This window comes from Harmonia axyridis, chromosome 1 (genome assembly GCF_914767665.1).
Source record: "Harmonia axyridis chromosome 1, icHarAxyr1.1, whole genome shotgun sequence".
Lineage (NCBI taxonomy): Eukaryota > Metazoa > Arthropoda > Insecta > Coleoptera > Coccinellidae > Harmonia > Harmonia axyridis.
Window position 1 is genome coordinate 61,079,528 of NC_059501.1, and position 21,181 is coordinate 61,100,708.

General features: G+C 33.8%; 1 protein-coding gene and 1 non-coding gene across 4 annotated transcripts in view; both read left to right on the forward strand.

The window, feature by feature from the left end:
• LOC123672255 (nucleolar protein 4) overlaps positions 1-21,181 on the forward strand; it is a 264,990-nt gene that overhangs the window by 219,682 nt on the left and 24,127 nt on the right. The window lies entirely within an intron of this gene.
• Positions 12,361-12,433, forward strand: Trnar-ccu. Its single transcript has one exon. It is a non-coding gene; the product is annotated as a tRNA-Arg (tRNA).

The window sequence follows — 21,181 nt, forward strand, 5'->3', positions numbered from 1 at the left end:
AAAAGTGAATCACTTACGACAACGTCAAGTGAAAACGGGCGTGGTCGAAAAGCGGTGAGCCTGCGAAAACGGTAGCCAAGCTAGAATTGAGGGCTAGGAAATGTTTAATGCTTCTGCAATATAGTTTCTTTCTTTATATCTAAAATATAGAAATCGAGAATGATATAAATGAATTTATTATGACTTATGAGATAAATGAGTATCACAATCCCAAAAAAACTGTTGAATAATTGGTGAATACCAGTATAATTTTAAAAATTGGTCCTACGAATATGGCTCCAAATTGAAATTAATGTGAATGAAAATAAAATTTAGTTCAAACAGAAGAACATGAGTAAAATTATGTAATAGATAAAGAAAAAAAAATAAGAAAAACAAGTGATTCAAAGCGCAAAGCTGCAAATTTTATCAGAAAAATATGATCAAGATCCAAAGCTTTTTCGGAAGTTTTTCAGAACGATTTACTATTAGACAGAAGATTAGCCAGAAGGGTTTTCCATATATATTTCTTCGAATCGGCTTGGCCCGGCAAGGATTCATCACTTCCAAAAAGAGTACGAATATCTGGAAAACTTCCCAAGGTGGTTCAAAAAATTTAGCGTATGGTAAATAAATAGTGAAAAGTAAATAAAATGAAGATTTATGTCCCGTTCGATTATACCTCAAACTCATGGGAAAAAGATCGACACATCCAAATATAACAACTGACAGAGTTTTCTGGACATCACATCCAAATTAAGAAAGTGTAATTTGGTGCAAAAACATTCCTCAATGGATGAATTCAATATAAATATAACGAAACAACATCTTCGAACAAAATATTGGATTGAATACAAAAAAGTTCAAAATGACAAACCATTCCCATCTTCCAATTCACCATTGACCTAAAAAGGCTAAAATAATAAGTAGAAGTAGAATAAGTTAAATAAAAGTTAATTCAAATCATCAGGCATTCGGATGCACACTGATTTAAAACCATATCTGCAACTAGATGCAAAACATCCATTGAAACTTGTTCAACATCTTCGGAAGACAATCTTATATGCTGCCAAACAAAAATTTCAGAGAATAGAATCATGGTCAGATGAGATTCAATCTGCTCTAATTTTCAAATAATTAACTTTAACAATTATTGTAATTAGCATCTAGGGATTCACGGCTTGGCTTGATTTCAAGCTACTTGGCTCAAGCTCAAACCAAGTGGCTTTAGCTTGACTTGAAATTAACTCAAGTTCAAGTCAACTAGTAGTTTTTAAATGTTAAGTCAAGTGCTAGTTAGTCAAGTGATATAGACATTGAAAAACTAATACTTGACTTGAACTTGAGTTGATTGCAAGTCAAGCTCAAGCCACGTAGCTTGAATATCAAGCCAAGCCGTGAATCCATATTAGCATGTTCCAATTCGATACTTCCAAACTTGTGTTTTCCTAAGAATTGTTGTTTTCTTGGATTTCTCGAACAGCCATCATATCACTAAATTGATCGGGTGAATTGAAGCAAGTAAAATTTCATCTCTAGTGGTGTTACATATGAAAAAATCTGCAAGTTCGTTGAATACCACATAGATAACTTCTCGGAAGCTATAATAGTTCTATTCAATTGAAATCTTCTGAAAGAATCGGCTGATTCACAGCATTCATCATTAATGCTCGAGAATGAGATCCATGAAATTTAATCACTACTAACCAGGGATTCACATAAAAAAAATGATATCAGTGTTATAAAACTGTAGATATATGGATCAAAGAGAATTTATTAACCTTCGCCTCAAAAAAAATATTCTATTGTCAACGATATAAGTTTCGAACAAGTATATACTTTTGTGGGTTGTAATTTGTTTATTGATGCGTACCTTACAAATTAATTGTATTTCAGAAACTGTTTTTTGTTATATTTTTTCTGCTTCAATAAACTTATTTATTTTATTTATTACTTTATTGAATCTTGAATTTTCTTCTGATTCTGGTGACGCGATCAACTTGCATAATTTTGCATGAAGCTTGAAATTATTGGTAAATATATAGTTATCGCACTCCACCCTTTGGTAAAATTCTGTGTAATGGAACTTATCACAGACGACTCTGTCTTGTGTAAATGTATCTAATTGGGATGTGTTTATTATGCAAATAAAAAGAAAATTGAGTGAAATTTGATGGCAAAAAACATACATAAACATACGTGTTTTCTGACTTTGTTAGGCATATCTCCGAAACTATTCGAGTGTGGAATTTGCCGTATTTTCGTTTAGAATCCCCTCCATTCAACATTCATAGAGCCGAATTTCAACGTATATACCATTTTGTGTAACACCAACGAAACTTATTGTTTGATAATTTTGATATACACCTTTATATTTTGACGAAATTCACATAATTAACACCGCCCGTATTTTTCAGCATGGTTCGATACCCATTAACGCGTACCCCTAATAATCAGATAAGCAACCTGCCCTCATTTAGGGGCTTACGCCCCTAGTGTGTTACAATACAGGAGTGGTGGAAATTAATAAATTATTCGGGTTATTACACTTTCAGAATGATGCATCATCGAATATTTGAGAAAAAACTCCCACGCTATTTACTCTTACACCTGCTCTTGAAAATCATTTTCTGATATTGTTGAATCTGAATTGCATGTAAACACTGAGAATCTTCAAATCTCACTTTCAGAAGTCAATTATATTCGGTAAAACTTTATTTGCTGTTAAGATTCTAAAATTAATCAGTTCCAACCTCACATTCATTAAAACTGTTGTGAGCATGATTTTTTAAGATTGCAAATTTTTCGAAAAATATAAGAATACTAAGCAATTTTGTCCCCAACATGAACTATCAAATTTGACATGAAGCGCGGAATATTACGATATTTCACCCGATTCGCGAGTTTCTCCACAAAGAACGCACTTCTTATGTCCCATAGCAAAAAAACGTTTCATATTAACTCAAAATATATTGAAATAAATATCTAAATATCAGAAATTCAGAAAACATACTTCAAGCGCGCCAAACGACATGAAACAACCGATGACACTAGGAGAGCAAAAGTTGTCAAACCTTGGATTTCAGCAGGTAGAAACAAAAAATAATAAAGATTCTGCTAATTATAAATTCGACAATTAGCAAAAATATCGGATTCCGAATATTCAAATTTGTATATTGAGAATCGCCCAAATGAATATATTTCATTCAATATACATAATATACATTCATAACGATATAGTTAAATTGTGGAATTGAAAACATATCACAATCCAATGTCATCTAACCATGTTGGGAACATGTGAAAATTGCGTATACTTCCTCTATCTAGGTTTATTACTCTATGATTCTGCCCAATGACAACACATCATTTTACATTATAGTCCAATTTCTGGCCACCACATTCTTTGATAAAAAAGGTTATCCAATAATAGGTTTCATTTTGAATAGCTTGATATCTGGACGGCTGTCACTTGTGAAGCTGTTATCTTTTGACATTTGACAAATGAAAACTACGCCACTACCCAAAATGGAAAAGTACACTCTCCAACGACGCATTAAAATTGTTAAAATGAAAATGTCTCAGTTCACAAAACTAAAGCACCATCAACGTTATTGAAATGCATCAAAACGATCATTAAGTGCTATTTCAGAATGAATTCGATGCCGTAAATATTTACTCCAAAAATGGATAATAAAAGATGTTTAAAGGAAAGAGAAAAGCAGTGATTTGAAGTATTACGTTTTAAAGTAATTTTTGTTACGACATTTAATATGTACATTTTTCCGTCAGTATACTTAATTCAGTCCTCCGAAAACAAGTCTGTAGTCGAAACTTACTAGTCTGCGGCATGCCGTGAATTAAGCATGCATGGAATTACGTGATCCTTTTAACACAATGTCATATATCACTTCTTTGAAATAAATTCCTTGAGGAAACGAAAATGTATATGAAGATACTAATTGCATGGAGTTTTCCACTTTCAATGCCATTTTATATCAAATTATGGAATAAAAACATTCTGCAACTGATCCTGTGTTGTGAAATTCTTCTTGTTGAATCAAATTCGAAATCTCAAATCAAACTAGTAATGGCCGAAATCCAAAACAAGGCACGCATCCTTCCTGAAGTCTCGATAACTATTGAAAATCCTTCAGAAAATTGTCTCTGTTTCTTTCTCTAGATATACGCGCATCCGCATCCTGGCCTATCGCATACGATGAATTGACAAATTACCGCGTCTTTGAAAATTCCAGCAGCCTAACATGAATTGAAACGTGGAAAATCATTGCAGCATTTGCGCATTTCTTTAATCCTTCCTACAACCGTAAAAATTCTTAACAAATGCAGCCGCTCTCCGAAAGACGTATCAGAGCAGCTTATATCAGAAAAAACTTGATGCAAAATTAATGTGCTTCATAGTGTTCATAGAGTGAATTAGGACAGATTCTGGAATATCTAAATCTTAAAACAAAATTTTCAGTCTAATCTATTTTTTCAATTATTGAGAACTCATATTTTTTAATTTTGGAACCATCGAATGAATTTCGCTCAAGATAGAGCCCAATCAAAATAGTCGTACCCAAAACCTATACTGATATACTCCACCAAATTCCGTTTGAGTATACACCACAATTGTATGTACAGAATTGGATTTGAACTCGAGTTCTTCGTATTCAGCTGAATACTTAAGTCCCAGTTTTCGTTTCATTATGTTCACAGGAAAAAAATAATCGCTATTGTACTAAATGAGGTATATGAAGCTCAACCTTACTTGTGTTGTCGAAAGAACCGTAAATTGATCATTTGAAATTCTTAAAAACTGCCGAACTCTTTTGGATATTTTCGATATGTTTGTATTTCAGTTCTGAAAGCACATTGCCGAATACTTCAAACCGGTGAATATGTAGACTGTACTTCTTTATTAGTTCTTCCCTTTTAAACTTTTGTCATAGGTACGTTTTCCTAAGCCGTAGAAAGGTTCTGGTCCACGAAAGTTTTAGGCCAACAAAGAGAGTTGCGGTATTTTTTCCGACCTGTCTATCCCACCTTCTCTTCGATTTTCAAGTGTACGGAAATCAATATCAAGAATAAAGTGTTAGGTGCCACCTTACAAGGGATTTTACACATTCTTTACATGTTTTCTAATTTTCTTTGGGTAATATAATGATTTTTATAGTTTATATTTTTGAAAAGGAAAAAGTTAAGTGATTTTATGTGTTATAGAAATCGTTATGATTTACTTTTAAAAAAATGCAAGTTTGTATTACAACTTCAAAACTAATGAAAATAAAAAATAAATTATTATACACCAATGGATTATATCAAAAAAAGGGCCTGTAGGATTTTTTTCTTTCAAGTTGAAACCACTAATAATAAAGAAGTTATGAGAACTTTTGATTTCACGCCATTTTCCAATTTTCTCTTATAGCTTGAAAACAGTTGAATTTATAAGGTTGCGGTTTCCACCAAAGTAAGTTTATCAAAAAACCGATCCCGAAAATGTGCCATTCTTTTTTTTCTGTCAAAGAGGATCTGAGATCCCCTCACTAGACAACGAATTTGGGACACCCGATACAATGGGAAGTGAAAGATCGACTGGGCTCGCTCTGTTGAATATTCATTATGTCGCCTAATTCGATGTTCCCCCATAACAAAATCCTGGCTGCGCCATTGAGTATTTATCATTCTGTGAGACGTGCTAAATGATCAACCCTTTCCGTAATAATCAAGAACATAAATAATGCACCTGTATGATCTGAATGACATCGTCACATCAAAACGGAAGTATGAACTACTCAATTAATGCCAATTCAATAATTCCTCCTAACCATTTCACAAATAGTAAGACGATTAATTATATCGGAACTCTATCTATCATTGCCTTCTATGGAAGTAACCGAAGTAGGGGTTATCTTTTCAGTTGAGGTCGATTTTTCTTGTACATACGATCATAGTTTGTTGTATGTACTCTGTGGGCCGAACGAGACGCGCGGGAAGCACGAGATGGCACGCTTGCGCGCCGGCAAGGGAGTAGGGAAGCGATTTAGGGCGGGGAAGAACAGTATCTTAGTCGGCATTGACACAGGTAAGAGGCACGAGCACGCTCCGCAAAGTGAATTTGTCAAGTTAACCGGTGAACTATAACCTCTATCGAGTTACACCTGTGCAAGTCGAGATTTCAGTGTTAGTGATATCGAGAACAACTATTCCCCTGGAACTGTAGATGACGTTCTTGAAGCAACATAACCTATAAACCGAATTTTCCGAAAGAAACAGTTCGCCTCAGTGATCAAGTGACAATGGAATAAGCGGTCAAATTTGCAACTCTCAAAACAGTGAAATTAACGTGATCTACCTGTAGGTAGAATGAGAATCGTCTAATGGTTCGAATGCAATCGTCGAAGCCTGACCTATCGCAACGGTAGAATCATTTTAGTCGGTCATGGTTATTCTCAAGGATATTTAGTTATATTTACCGCTTCTGAAAGTGTGTTCACTAATCGTTCACGATAAGAATAATTCGGCCACCTTTTCTCGCTGCGATTTGTCTGTCTTATGTTCCATTAATTGGTGAAAACTATTAGGAGCAACAAGTACATTCCACGATGTCTGCTAAGCGCAAATCATCTGCAATTGTACAACATCACAAGGTATGTTGGTGTGAAAATTGAGGAGGTTTTAATTATTATTGTCTGAATGAATGTCGTCGATTTTCGAAATGGAGCACCAGGAAAACATTGACCTTTCAAGTATTGAGTGATAAGACATGTTTGTATGTGCGTAACCGCATTCTACATGAGTAGGTTTATCGATAACGAGTAGATAAGGTTAGGTGCTTTTGGATTTTTTTTTTTTGCTTTTCGCGATAATGACTGAACAGGCGGTAGGCCGTTTCCCATCAAAAATGAAAAAATATTTAAAAAAATTAATCGGTATACAATTTCTAGGAAGTATGTATATCAACTAAAATGAGCCTGAAAGAAAACCCATATAAGGAAGAATTGCTGAAAGATTCAATAAGTTAGCCCCAAAACATTCTTCCAACTGATTCCGAATTATTATCTTCAAATGAAAAAATATATAAAAAATTAATCGATATACAATTTCAATGTATATGAGATCCACTAGAATAAGCCTGGCAGGACCCGATTAAAGAAGAATTGCTGAAATATTCAAAAAGCTAGTCTCAAAAGATTCATACAACTTATTTTGAATAATAATTTAATTATAAATGGAAGAATATCTAAAAAACTAATCGGTATACAATTCAAAACTATGTATGTATATGAGATCAACTAGAATAATCCTGGCAGAAATCCATATGAGGAATAATTGCAGAAAGATTCGAAAAGTTAGCCCCAAAACATTCATACAACTGATTTCGGATTATTATCTATAAATAAAAAAAAACTGGGGATATTTGCAGGGCCCCTGTTTTGAAAAAGGGATTTTTTCTGTGTTATGACCTAAATACATTTCCAAAATCAAGTTACGAAGCTATGCTGATTCGAGATAGCATGTTTTAACCCCTTTGTGAATATTTCTTGGGGAAATGGAGAAGACGAGAAGTGGTATTCGTTAATTATATACCTTTTTATGAATAATTGAAAAAGAATAGAATAATCCTATAATAACAAATGATGTAAACAAGTACAATTTACTATTAGAAGTTCATTATTGTCAACAAACAAGATCCATAATTATTTTAATATATGTTCAAAATATTCTCCCCCTCATAGAAGAACTGATTCTCATTAATCGAAAATCATCAGAGTACCTTCATGGATTATTATCGATTGTATTATCCTGCTCGATGGACCAAATATTTTTGGTGATTAGGAAATGATTAATAATGAAGCAATACGCTTCGATATTGAATTCAAAAAATATCGAGAATTTCCGCTGTTTGTATTGACTCATTGCACTGTTATTTCCAGAATCTTTTATCAAAAACAAAATATTAACTTCGCCGATCGCAAGAGTAAGGTCATTAACCGATAAACAAACCAGGAAAAGAACGGCGTGTCAAACTTTGAACATTCATTTATTGGCATCGCCCCACGTTATTATTAATGGTAAAGAACCCCCATGTATTCAGTAATTTGAATGGAAGGGTGCATGTACATGGAAAAAGATAGACAGCACCTTGGGTCGCTTCCATGGAGTTTGAGAACTAGTTTTCATTTCTATTCAGTTGCTTTATTGAATGGAAATTGACAGGTTTTTTGAAATATTTTCGTATTCACGCATTATAAAATTTATAATCAATGTGTGTTATTTCAGTGAATCACTTAATAGTAAACCACGTTAATTATTTCGATCGTTGGGACATTAACTAACATACAATATTAATGAATGACAAAGAAGTTATGAAAAAATAGTACAATAAGCCTACAAAAAGGTTGGTTTTCATTTTTTATTTTCGAATAGCCGTTTATTTCTTGAAAAAGCATATGATTTTGAAAAACATGGAATCGTGCCTGGTATATGCTGCAGACTGAGGCAACTCGATGTATTCGGCCGTTGTGTGGTGAAGGAACGAAATACAAATCTACAACCAGAAGAAAAAAATTTAAGAAAAATGAATGTGATTTTTGGGGTTGATAGAACACTGTGCGAACTTGAAGACATTTTGCGATACTCTACAGACTTTCAACATTGATGGAATTCTTTATTTTTGGTGATTCAAATATTGTGTAGTACGTGGTTTACCAGATTGGTTAAAAAACTATATGGATGTTAACATGCAGTTTCTCAGAGTTGAGCAAAAATGATCTAACGAAGACATAACTTAACATATCATCACAGAGTTGTTCAATAGTCATCCCATCTGACACCTAAATGTTTACCTTCAATATTATAAGCGTCTTCTTTGGAAAAGTGAACGAAATGGGTGAGAATCAACCTTGATCTAGTTTCTCAGTGTTGTAGAAGATGCAGAACCTACGAGTGGTAACAAAGGATTTTTGTAGTACATAGAACCGAATACATATTACTAATATGCTTCCTAGGGTATTGAAATAGTCCTTCGGAACTTGGCAGGAATCTCCCAGTATTCATCAGCTGAAGAAATTAATGCACAATAAACGCATCATATAAAGGGTGCTTTTTTTAGAGCTATAGAACTTAAATTGCAATGAAACAACGATGGATTATGCGATTGACATGAATTTTATTTGTCCGCAAGATAATCTTGTGGCATTACATTTTAAATATGATTTCTGGCATATGACCGCCACGGCTGGCTCGGATGTAGTCCATTCTGGACCTCCAATTTTCGATGACTTTTTCCAACATTTGTGGCCGTATATCGGCAATAACACGGCTAATGTTGTCTTCCAAATGGTCAAGGGTTTGTGGCTTATCCGCATAGACCAATGACTTTACATAGCCCCACAGAAAGTAGTCTAGCGATGTTAAATCACAATATCTTGGAGGCCAATTCACAGTTCCAAAACATGAAATTAGGCGGTCACCAAACGTGTCTTTCAATAAATCGATTGTGGCACGAGCTGTGTGACATGTTGCGCCGTCTTGTTGGAACCACAGCTCCTGGACATCATGGTTGTTCAATTCAGGAATGAAAAAGTTAGTACTCATGGCTCTATACCGATCACCATTGACTGTAACGTTCTGGCCATCATCGTTTTTGAAGAAGTACGGACCTATGATTCCACCAGCCCATAAAGCGCACCAAACAGTCAGTTTTTCTGGATGTAACGGTGTTTCGACATACACTTGAGGATTAGCTTCACTCCAAATGCGGCAGTTTTGTTTGTTAACGTAGCCATTCAACCAGAAGTGCACTTCATAGCTAATGGACGTAGTGCGCGATACGTATTCCGCACAGAACCATTATTTTCGAAATGAAATTGCACTATTTGCAAGCGTTGTTCAGGCGTGAGTTTATTCGTGATGAATTGCCAAACCAAACTGAGAATAAATCACTTGACAGCTGTTGAATTGGTCGCCATCTTGAACAGTAATGTCAACTTAAAGTTATATACCTCGAAAAAAAACACCCGTTACAAAACCACTTGAAGCTGAAATTGTACCTAATCCTTGAGATACCTAAAGAAATGTGTGCAGAATATACCATCATATCTCATGTTTTTGCGTAACACTAAAAGATTCTTAGAAATTAAGCACTAAAAAATCAAAAGCAAACAAGCGCATTTTCCTGACATGAAAATTAGAGATATTGGAAGCTGTCTCAGAAGGAGTCAGTAGGGAAGGATGAATGTACGTATTTCAATTGGAGGATGGAGTACACAGTTAAATATCAGCTCTTAACAACCACTCGGAACAAAAATCATGCAGAGGGTGATTTTGCACGGAATTTTGGTTCGCAAATCCTTAATATTCCGAGATGCGCTGAGTTTTCCGTAAAAACTTACTACAATTTATTTTTTGCTCTGAAACCGGTCTATATGTTCTAATTGAATTTGGTAGATTTCAAGAGGTAATTAGTGCGCATTTATTGACATTCAATTAAGATTTTTATGTTCATTATTGGCGCGCATATTAGTAATGGTATTTAAAAAAAAAAAATGATACGCCACTGAGATAATTGAAGCTGACAAGCATTTTGAACTCCTCGTTCAATTTGTGACAAAAAATCTCTCATCCTTTTTTTCGTATAGGAGCCGTTTTTATGCAGAAAAATAAAACATCTTTACGCGTATTTTCATTTCTTCAATAAATAATATATTATTACTGCTTCTTGATGAAGTGTCAAAGTTTAATTTTGTTGCAAGAAAACGGTGCCCCATGTGAAAAGGCATAGATAGATTTTTCATTACCAATTCAAAAGTGCTTTTTTAATTTAGAATATCTCATTGGCGATCCATTTTTTCTTTCAAAAAAATTAAAGCAATAAATAAAATGTCAGTTTTCAATAAAAAACAGTTTAGCAAATTGTCATTAATTTTTCATGCAGAACCACCCTCTGGAGTTTGTCGCACTTATTTACTAAACGCCCTATATGTATGTATAGTACATATAATGAACAATAATATGATAAAGAAAAATAAGAAGAACTGAAACTCTTGAGCTCTCTTCCATTTATGCCATTGAAGACATTCCATATTTCCATGTATGATCTTTTCAAACATGTTAAGATATTCTGCGATAATAGATGTAATAACTGACTGTAGTGTGAAATTACCAGTGTTTTCAAATAAACCATTGTTCAAAGGAACAATTAAAATGATACCTCAGAGAACGGTAATAGTGGATCTAAACAGTCACAAATATTTCTCGCCTTTTAGTCCCATATCAAGAACCTATTCACAAGTACAGAACTGTCGAACAGTTAGCAGTGATACATCTTATGCAGATTGTCAGATCGAGTTTAAAAGCTTCCTCGAACATATCAAACCAGGAAAATAATAGCTGGATTATATGGAGAAATGATTAACTCGTCAAGTAGTGGATTTAAATTCTCTTGATCGCGTAGTTGAAGTTGTACTTTAATCTTCGAATAGTAATGTGATGGAGCAAGGTCAACCAGACAAGTGCTTCGACTTGTGCAAGGTGGTATAATTAGCATTGCCCTCAGGCAGTTGCATATATGCATGATCTGAAAGTCATTTTATAGGCACGATAGTGTGCAGAATTCCGGAAGATGGCAATATAAAATTATAGTTTCCTATTGATAGTTACCGTCAGCACCACATTCGATTTTAAAAATACAACTGACGGGTTCATTCATATTAAGTTTATTCTGATCTAATGAGACATTTCTAGGATAGTCTTCGTTCATGAACTGATCTAAATGTTTGAAGGCCACCTATTATTACAAACCCAAGGGTAAAACAACATACCGGTATTCATCACAGCTTCTGAACAAAGGAAATTAAAGAAAAGCACCAAATAAGGGTCAGTACATTAAACCACCAATATTTTCAAAGCCTGATTTGATTTTCCAGAATTTTGAATATCATGATTCATAAAAATACTTGAAGACAAAGCATGGATCAAATACCTAACCAGGTTATTTTCACAACAGTAGTTATACATCAAAATGTGTAACAAACATCATTAAGTTGTTTTAAAGCTTGGAATGTAAGGTTTTTAAGAAATGTGTACATGAAATTTAAATTACCTCATATTTTATGAGTGAATATCATCTATTCTTCGACTTAATGACCTGATTATTTATGTAGCTTCTATTAGTCGAAATCAAACTACTTTTAGAAGAATCTACTGCTGAAATGAGTTAATTCTAGTTTGCATCACATAAAAATAAATACCTACCTATTTTTAGGAGCAACAATATCGATCTAGAATTCTTATCTATGAATTATGTAAAATGATATATGATTCATAATACCTACCATTCGAAATAAATACCATCTATTCCATTCATTCACCATCGCCCCAGTGGCCTAATGGATAAGGCATCGGCCTCCTAAGCCGGGGATTGTGGGTTCGAGTCCCATCTGGGGTACAAATTTTTTTACGGTATTTGACACATTTCGAACAATTTTAATCATCTGAATATATAAGGACGCATCAATTAAACATTTGTTTAGAAAAACATGTTTTATAGTTAGCATAATTAATATTCGTTGAAAAAAACCTTGACAGATTCGTGATTGATTTGATGTGCTTTGGCAAGGTTTGGTTTAGTGAAGCTCAATGGTTTTAGGAATATTCTTTTCACTCAAGAAAATATCGGAAATGTTTGTGAATAAGTTGAAAATCTAATATGAACTCTCGAAATAGAAGTAAAGGTATAATTATTATTTTGGTTTGAGAAGTTACGTGAAAACATTAGTACATATTATAGAAGACAATTTATCACTATCTTCTATCATATCCCAAATAAGTATAGGATGTTCCAAATTCGATGATCGCTGAAAGCATCTCGATAACTATAAAACTTAGAGAAAAAATAATTCGAGGTCCCTCGATTTCTTTTTTCGAAATGATAATATATCAGACACTGCAGATATCTTGATCTGTTCACGAGTACAAGGTGTTTCTGAAAAGTAACTGATCTTCGAAATATTCGAAAAATTCTAAAACGTTTTTTTCAGTAATTTTAATGGTTCATATTCTCAGATTCATATACTCAGATTATAGTTTTAGGGGAGAGTTGGTGTTTGTTAGCAGCAGATTTGTCGAAAAGCATTCTATTAGCGGTCTTTTTCAAATGTCATTCGTTTCCAAGATATTGAGTTTTTCGCCCTTTTCTTATACGTTTATAAATTCTTTATTTTATTTCGAGATTTAATGCATTTTGTGACTATTGTATAACTCTAATCAAGTCATATATAGGTTGTCCCATTTGAAAAAAACACCATCTTTCCTTTATATCTCTCAGAAGGTAATTAATTCTTGTGATATGTTATGAATATCATAAAACCAAAAAAATTTCTGAAAAAAATTGTTTCAGATTTTTCAAATATTTTGAACAGAACTCGAGAACGAATCAAAATACCTATACCTCTGATATCTCATTATTTAAAAAAAAAAGAGATCGGGGGGTCCTTCATATCCATATATTCAGTCTTATAGTTCTCGAGATGCTTTCATTGAGCATCGAATTTGAAAAACCCAGTTCTAAATATGTGTATTTTGCCTGCTAAAATTTTTCAAACTCTATTACTGTTGAGGGCATCACGATTAAAAATATGCAGTTCTCTCATTATAACAAAACATAATCCAAATAATAAAAATTCACAAATTAAAACCATAACATACATTTCATAAAACAACAACGAAGGAAAATTAGGGAAAACGATCGTAAAGAAACCGTCCATGTTCATTCAGTTCAGAGAGTGGCTAGATTGATCGTACCTACGTACCTAGAAAAGTTAATTTTATCTCTTGAGACAAAACCAGAATGTCCAGATGCCGACAACGCTCGGCGATTCCAGAGACCAAGGAGGCAATCATGCAGAAATACAGTTGCGTATTCCACACACATGCAGTAGTGACGAAAACTACGTAGAATGGATATTACAACATTCAGTACATATACACTTATCTGAAAGGAACAGTATGTAGATTCACTGAACACTTTCTAGTACTTACACGATGTTTGCTCTGGAAACGAACAAAAAAAAATTACAGGTCAGGTAATGTTGAATCGAATCTTACATTCGACTCCAATTATACGAATGTGGGATTCAGTATTCTGATCAAAAGTTAGGTACCTATCTGCAGAAGAATCTGCAGATTTACTTGAACGTTATTAATTCTTTTGATGAATTTTTAGTTATCAATAAGTATAAGTCTTTTTCTCAAAATCCTGATTGAAGGACCATTCAATGTTGATGATTCAGGAGAAGTGACAAGCACATACTTCTTTTGGTTTATTATTCACGATAATAATCACATATTCAATTGAAATTTATTTCCCTCTGGTGCGATTTCAGATGTTTTTTATTTGGAATATGTAGAATTCAAATATCAAATAAAAAATTTTAAGGTGATACAATGTTTATGTTTCGAATAATAGATGAATATTTATACAGTCACATGAATTACTCTACATATTTGAGTGCGAATGCAGGAAAATTTCGATACTCTGAATCAATTCTCTATTCGTTCACGTATTTCATGCATTTTTCAAAAAATATATAACTTTTGAACTCATGAAAATTTTTGGGTTGCGAACAAAGACAAGACAATATTCAGTAGCGTATGTCCATATTGAGAGAATTATATGTGATGTAACATAGACACCCCTGTACATCATATTTATAAAAACCTTGAATACTCTATCGAACAAACCTATTGGCTATCCTACAACTCAACTCACATTTTGAAGCATTAAATATCGAATTGAATTGCAATTACGTACTGTTTTTCTTATTTTACGCAAATACACTAATTTTGGGATTGCCGATGTTTTCAGGTGAAGATACTATTGTGTCAAACTGTTTAAATTTAGTTTAATAAGCACAAAAATAAGCAAAAAATTCAAAAAAACCCTAGATTCAAGTTCATGGTCTGAGTAGGTATAACTGAGTGGAATATTTAATTTTCAGAAAATTATGTTTTGGGAATCATTTAATTATTGTGCAAAATGGATTAACACATTATTCGGAGATTAGCAGGTCCGTTTTCACAAATATTTGAATTCTATTCAATATATTTTGATCTTGCATAAAATAAAATGTGAATACAAAGTATTAACCAAGTATTGCCAACGAGTAGGTTTGATAATTTTTTTTGAAAAAGTTGTTGTACAGGGTATTTTATATTGAAAAAGTTATTTTCGCAGTCCAGGCTTTTGCTACTGATTGTTATATACTAGATTGTAGGTCATTATCTCAGACTTAATCCTTGAAACATTTATGGAACATTTCGATTCTCTTACGCATTTTTGAACAAGCAGTTCATGAAGATTATTCAGGAAATTGTCAAGATGAAATATTTTCCGAAATTTCGAACGCCGCCCCTGTTGTCATTGTTCGAAAAGCTTGGAGGTGAACTCGCTCCATCGCTTTCACAAAATCCCCAGAGATATTTAAAAATTGAGGGTGGAAGACATCCTATTGATATGGATGATTCGTGACGTAATGAATCCTCTTTTATAGCTCTCACTGTTGATACGAATTGAATACCACCAAATATTCTTCCGATAAACTGTTTTCAAGATCTAGCTCTTGAAAAAAAAAGCGTTATCCTTGAGGTGGCAATTAGACACAGTCACAAATCCTCCTCATAACACATTCGGTTCACATAAACTGCACAAGCTTGAGCTCAAAATTTTTATGAATTTCAAAACGTTTCAAAAAAATATTACATATTCAATTCGGGGCAGAATTGACACTTCGCCTTATGAAATAATTTACTATTATTTTCTCAATATCGATAGTAAAATGAACCTTCAAACCCTTGGGTAAAAAAGCATAGCCAACTCAATTGAAAATTACTTTATTTTACAATTTATTTAATATTAACATTAATATTTCAACCAAATCTAATACTAAACAAAGATGTTAGGAGTTAACATCGTTATTGGGGTTATTGATATTCACTTCTTTCAACGCGCCGGAAGTTGAAGCGTCGTTTCATTTTTCTGAGTGTTTCCCTACAAAATTTGCAATTATTTTATTTGTTTAGATTTTTCAATTCAAATCGAATAGACCTGAAGGTCTATTTTTAACGCTCGAGTCAGGCATTATATTAAATTAAACTTTTCCCCTGAAATGTCAACATTTAGATCGATCAACTCAATTTTTATCTGTCCAACATGACATAACCAAAATTAGGTAGAAGAGATGAACATAAGAGTTATAAGTAAGGCATTCTGAAATTTCACCTCATGTTTTCTTGCTTGACTTCTTTGCAGGAAATTAATAGATATTAATCTCTCAAATATTTATGAACAAAACATAAACACAGTGGCGACGCTAGGAGAGGCCAGGGGGAGGGCAAAGTGTCAGTTCAGTTGAGTCAATTGTATTCTTAAGTTCTATGGTAAAGCCATATGGTTCGCCATTTTTAGGCTCAATTTGAACGAATTGTCACCACTATGTTTTACTGAGTTACTGTAGTAATACCTATATAACTTGATATACCATCTGTCGAATGAAACTAAACAGACTTCAATGATTACAGTGAGCTAGTAAGAAATAATTAATATCCAAATATCACAAAATTCCATCAATATTAAAATCGATCGTTTCAGGGTACACCGAATAAACTCTGATGTATAGGGGTACGTTCAAAGAGCGTCTCCTATGTGAATTCAGAGGACAGCACCTTTCCTTTCACAATGCAAATTAAAAAGCAAGATCATTAAGTATTCATCACATAACTACTAGAATATGAAAAATGGAATGCAGCTTCTAATTCTCTAACTTCGGAATCCTCTTAGCGTATCAGTGACACGTGAATTATGGATGACGTTGCAGGATGCAATGCCTCCCTTGCTGGGAGAGTACACTGCCAGACAGTGCCGTATTCGTCTTTTCTCGCGATTATCAGGAAAATTATTCTATTATTAACTTACTATCAGATTGATGCATCATAATATAAAGAGAAATCCATTATTTTTGCCGTGAAAAACAGGCTTTAATAACAATAGTTAGAATGATAGGATTTGCTCAAATATGCACCGTTTCATTCGTTAACTTTTTGTCATTTTGAGAGTTATTATGCCTCTCTCATAGAAGCGTTCGCCCCTATTGGTAAAAAATTAGACAGTCGATTCTCACAAGCTCCTGTTAGTCAAAATTGTTTGCCATGGCCAGGAACAGATGGTAATCACTTGGTACCAAGCCCGAATGATAAGGTGGATGCATAAGAATCCCCCAACCAAGCTCCATGATTTTCTGGCGAGTCACTATCGATGTGTGTGGCCTGACGTTGTCCTGACGGATCATAATTCCTCTCCTACTATGGCCAAAGCTGGCCGCTCTGAGCGATTGATTCCTTCAGACGGTCCAATTGTTGACAGTACAGTTGCATCATAGGGGAGCAGCTTTAGTAGATAATTCCCTGCCAATCCCACCAAACATACAGCAAAGCATTCCTGACCGTCAATCCTAGCTTGGCGCCGGCTCACCGCGTTTCGATCACGACCGTTTTCGCTTGACGTTGTCGTAATTGATCCACTTTTCATCACCAGTCACCAACCGCTTCAAAAATGGGTCGATAATTTTGCGAATCAGAGATTTGCAGATACAAATTCGGCCCATGTGGTTTTTTTGCGTTAACTCGTGTAGTGCCCATACATCGAGCTTCTTCTTGAGACCTTATGTAAATAGTTCCAAATGATTTTTGTCCAATCTTTAGCTCTTGGCACAATTGAAACAGTGCTTACATGTCGGTTGCACTCGACAATTGACCTTCCAGTGCGTGGTGCATCTTAGACATGGAAATTACCGGAACGGAATTGACTAAACCAAAATTGCTCGTGATTGGCTCTTACAGTATCAGAACAATAATCACTATTTACATTTTCAGCCACCTGGCTTGCATTATCGCCTTCATCGAAAAAAACTGTAAAATATAGTGTATTCTCTATTTGTTAGTGTCGATCTTTGAGGAGCGCTCAACTTGAACTGAGCTAATCGCAAAACAGTCAGAAAAGTTTTTGTAGTACGAAATCTCATATTTCTAACGGGTTCTAGTGGAACCCGATCGGATAAAACTAAAGCCATCTATTGGAAAAACAATGGATGTCGTTTTACTACACCTAATATATTATTCAACGCATTCTCAGGAATTCTAATCAAGAATTCTATCAACTTAAAATATGTACCTTTAAGCAACAATTCGATTCAAAAAAGAAGTAAAAAAGTGGCTGTAGCCACATCCGGGAAATGAAGTGGTTTCATAAGATTAATTGAGTTTTTGGATAGAAATTCTTTGTCGTACTGCAATAATTATTTCGACAATCATTTTTAGCAGCCTTTCGAATGACCAGTAGCGGATAGTTGATGATAAAATATACAAATAATATTGTGGTCATCAATAAACAGGAAGAATGTTATCATAATGAATTCATGATACCTACCTACATTATTTCAAATATAATAGGAAATTTAAAAATGAAATTTAGATTTAAAATACCTAGGTAGATATATTTTGGGAGGGGTTCATAAAACACTAACGACTATAATTTGTAAAAATCGATGGAATAAATTCAACTGACTTTTTTTTCACAATGATGACTCTAGGCCTATGATATATTCATGAGGATCCTGAAGTAATTTCGTCAATTGCACGTGTTGCGCTTGATATATTTAGGTATATACAGATAAACTAACCCCATTCACCTATGCTCTCGTCATAGTGGAGCACGAAATTTATTCAATGAATCATTTTGTTAATTTATATATTTTTCCTCATCCATCCGTTATGTGGAATATTGTGGTTAGGATGCGGAATGTGAAAAAGGCTTCTCAGACTTTTGCACATTATACTTTGTAATTGTAATTTTGTAATTTATGTAGATTTTTATACTGAACATGATTTTTTTCTAGGAATTTCAAATTAAATTATGCATTGATTTGCGTTCAGAATGTATTTTTTGATAATTTTATGTATTTTATGGAAGCTTTCCAGGATTCGTTCACTATAAGTATCAAAATTTCCTAATCCATTCGAGCAATTAACTCAATGTTAGAAATAAAACATAAAACGAAGCTAAATGCCAAATACATTCAAAATTGCTATCATTTTATCGATTTCGTAATCCTAATGCCCTTTCCATTTAAATGAATGGATATTGCAAATATTCAAAATAATAATTTTCAAAAATAAAATTTTATCTTTTGGTTGATATCAATTCTACTAAACGGTAAACTTTCCTAATTTCAAAAAGCCATATAAATTATACAGGGTGGATCAGAAAATTGTGTTCATTACTGATAATTGCCTCGAAGTAATTTTGATTTCAATTTTATTGAAACATTTCCACAAATATGTGTTCGATACACATCATCTGTTGAGAGATTCTGGACAATTTTCTCTAAAATATTTTGATTGATATGTATCTCAGAGTAATAACCATAGATGGAGCATCGAAAAAATTGACGAAAAATGAACTAAGGTGAGGGATCTTTTGAAAATCACAAAAACTCAAATATTAAATGAAAGCAAACGAGTCATACTAACAACTCCTCCAAGGTTCACGTCTAATTTGGAAACACCCTGTAAATCACAATCCGACAACGTCATCTAACCATGTTGGGGACACGTAAAAATTAGTTTTACTCCCTCTAGCTATGCTTATTACTTTTACAACTTTCACAAACATTATTCCGGTTAGGTTATGTTGTTTTTACTGCTGACACAAGAAGAGAAAGGAAAGGGTTCAGAATTTCTTTATGCTATCGGGAGGATCAATTTAACCATAGAATGTTACGCAAAGAATTCATGAATATAAACAATAAAGAAACTTATCTAAAATTAGATAAATAAATACAAATTATGATCTTTATATTAGAAAACCTCCTCAGAGGAAGAAAATATAATAAGGAATATAAACTAGAATAGTAATTTACGTAATAAGTCCGGAAAATAGGTTTTTTTTGGACGAATAGACAAAATTCCAGGACGAGCGTACGCTCGTCCTGGAAGTCTGTGAGTCCAAAAAAACCATTTTCGGGCGTGTTGCGTACAATATTTTTTCGGCAACCATGTAAAATAACACTATCGCTGCTGCTTTCAATATTTCATTGCGATTGCGATCAAAAAACATGCAAATTTTTGACAACTAATTTCATATGAACTGTCAGCCGTTATCTCGGTTGCTATGAATTCTATGATTCTTTTCCGGCCTAGTCCGGGAAGTACGTACTTTCCGGACTAGGCCGGGAAATGCTACTTCCTCAGAGAAAAAGCGTCCGGGAAGTGATCACTTCCCGGACGGTTGCCGAAAAATTATATAACATTCATTACATTCAAATATATTACAACTAATATGGAAGAATGTTTTGATTTTTGTATTAAATAAACTTTTGTTACTAGTTGCATTTTTTATGAATTTATTTTTAAGTTTTTGCAATTTGTGAATATTTAGTTATGCCTCTTGTATCAGTTTCTTTGATTCTTCAATATGCTTATATATAGAGGTTATTTTTGTATTTCGACAATTTTCGTAATTTTGTCATGTTAATGTGATAATTTGGGAAATAAAGTTGTTATTATTATTATTATTATATATAAAAGAGAACCGATGCTGACACCATCTATTGGATTTCTCTTAAGTAGGTGTTTACAACTGCAACTGCAATTTCTCCACTACATATAAAAAATTCGAGCTAATTCACCGAAAGCCAATTTCCCTATGATGCGGTATGTGGTCCTTTAATTAAAAATATCTACGGCATTTGCTCCTCTGTCGAAAAAGAACCAAATTAACAGTTTATCGTCGGACCGCTGTATGCAGTACCAAGTTCCATTAACTGGCTTTTAACTTGATGCATTATCGAGCTCTTTGTTGCAATTACAGTCCTGCTAGTCTCATTGCGGGCCACATAACATCGGACTCGTGTGGGTTCGAAGAATGGAGACCAGGCGCAGTGCATCAGACCGCAAAGCCTACGTGTCGCCCCCGCTCCGGCTGCCCAGCCCTTCTGAGATGGGACTCTGAGGCCTCTTTCGGCCAACGCAAAAGTGACGAAAATAGATAAATACATAGGCGTACAACTTTGCTTCCTCTGTTTTTTTTTTCGAAATTCGAGGCTTTATTGAAAAATACTGGATATACATTCATGATTCGAAG